Consider the following 2,063-nt stretch of genomic DNA (forward strand, 5'->3'; position numbering starts at 1 on the left):
GCTACCATGCGTACCTGCCAAATACACAGAGCGCCTCTCCGTGATTGCAGGGGTTGGCTCTGGTTGCGTGAGATGAGGAATATTCTCTTTCTTGCTAAAAAAGGTGTCTCCTGCCGGTCACAGGCATGAGGTGACCCCTTAAGGTGAATAGCCAAGGCAAAAGATAAATGAACATTTCTAACAGCAGCTTAAAATAGTGAAACACTTTATGACTATATTGTGAACTAACTATACTATTTAATTTATGCTTTTCAAACTCCGGCTGTCAAATACTTGAGCTACATCATGGAACACCAGCAAGGTAAAGTAGGAACCAAGAATTCATCCTTACAGGGGTTTAAAAAAAAACAACCCAACAACCAACCACCACCCCAAGCCAGTTTCCCTCCCTTCCTGAAGCCTCCCAAATTCACACATATGCCCATACACAGCTACGGCTCAGCTTGCTAAATTAGTTACATCTGCTCTGCTCCTTTGAGGCTGTTCCTGCAGGACTGAGGTGCTGAGAGCGCACACGCTTGCGCATTTCGGCAGGCCGGTCAAAATCGGGTCATTTGGTAGTCTTGATATTTTCATGTCCCACGGTTCTCAGAATTTCAAATGCCAAGGAAGCAACAGCAACATCAGCATGAGAGCTAGGAATTAAAAACAGTAACAACTATTTATTAGATGTTCTCAGGGGAAAACTTTTTCTTCAAATTCTCCGTTTGCCTTTACGCATTAACTGCGCTGTATACCCTGCGTTTCCATTAAGCAGTAACATGCAACTAGTGATTCTGCCCTGTAGCAAATCTTGTGTAAAAATGAATTTCAGCTCAAATTCACAGTACCTGCTACCTTACTCAATCGCCTCTGTAAAAAGAAGATCTAACTTGTCATGCCCTGTGTGAATCTACACACACACTCACTCTTCCAGCCTGACAGCCAGACGTGTTTCCACACGTGCAGCCCCCTCGCCGCAGTGCTGCGCGCACAGGGAGGCTTTTCCACTCACGGTGCTGCCCACCTCCTGCGAGGGGAACGGGCTGCCCCAGCACCCACAGCTTGGCAGGGCTGAGGTGGAATGGAGGGCCCCTCTGCTTCCTCACCAAAGGTTTTATGATACGTATTTTACCTAATTTTTCCTTATGGAAACATGTTTTTTTCTAGCATTGGAACAGAGGCTCATAACACGTTACTGCTAGTCCACAGAAGTCGGGGGTTTTTTGTTTGTTTTTATAGACTACCGTCCCTCATCTTTAGCTTAGGAAGGACACTGGTAGATCGATGTTTGGTTTGCTGCTAATGACAAGTACCTGCTGACACTGTGCTTTGGGGAACGCAGACCTAGCCAGGAAACCCAAGCGATCAGTCCGCACTGTGTAAGCCAATGTCTTAATGAGCAGCAGTTTAAACCAGAAAATTTAGTTATCTGAAACAAATTCATCTTGGTAACTCTCTTCACTGAAAAATAAATGGCTACGCTCCCACATTTTAAAGCATAGATTCGACTCCACGCAGCTACTAAGCTGCGGAGGGATGGCGGAGACGGCGCCTGGCAATCCACGGCGGCTGCGCGGCGGCAGGAGAGCACCCAGGGCAGCTCTGCAGGCCAAGCCGTGCCGCTCTCTTGGCAGGCGACCGACGGGCTGGTACGCCACCCAGGCAGAGCGACAGATTAAAACCCGTCTGTAGAAAACGAGCAAAGCAAAAACGCTCCTGCATCGCTTCAGCCCCGTGACAACAGGTGAGTGGAAGGGCCTGGGAGTTCAGACTACTCCGAGGATGGCTTAGATCCAGGGTCTCAGTTGTAGCCGCCTCTAAAAGGTTTCCAATTCCACATGAGATACATAGGCTTCTTAACCAAGCTCAAATTGAGCACAGATGAGGAGATCAGGTCACAAGGAATATTCTGGGAAAGACGTCACAGAAGGGAGTCTGGGGAGATGGCAGAATACCCATGATCTCCATAAACAAAACGGCCATTCAGCTAAACCTGATAGAGCTTGCTAACCCAAGGCTTCTCCGGCCTGCCCACTGGCAATCTATCCATGCCCGAGTCCGTTACAGCCCCAAGATCCAGA

This window comes from Cariama cristata, unplaced genomic scaffold (assembly GCF_000690535.1).
Source record: "Cariama cristata isolate BGI_N322 unplaced genomic scaffold, ASM69053v1 scaffold32078, whole genome shotgun sequence".
Taxonomy (NCBI): domain Eukaryota; kingdom Metazoa; phylum Chordata; class Aves; order Cariamiformes; family Cariamidae; genus Cariama; species Cariama cristata.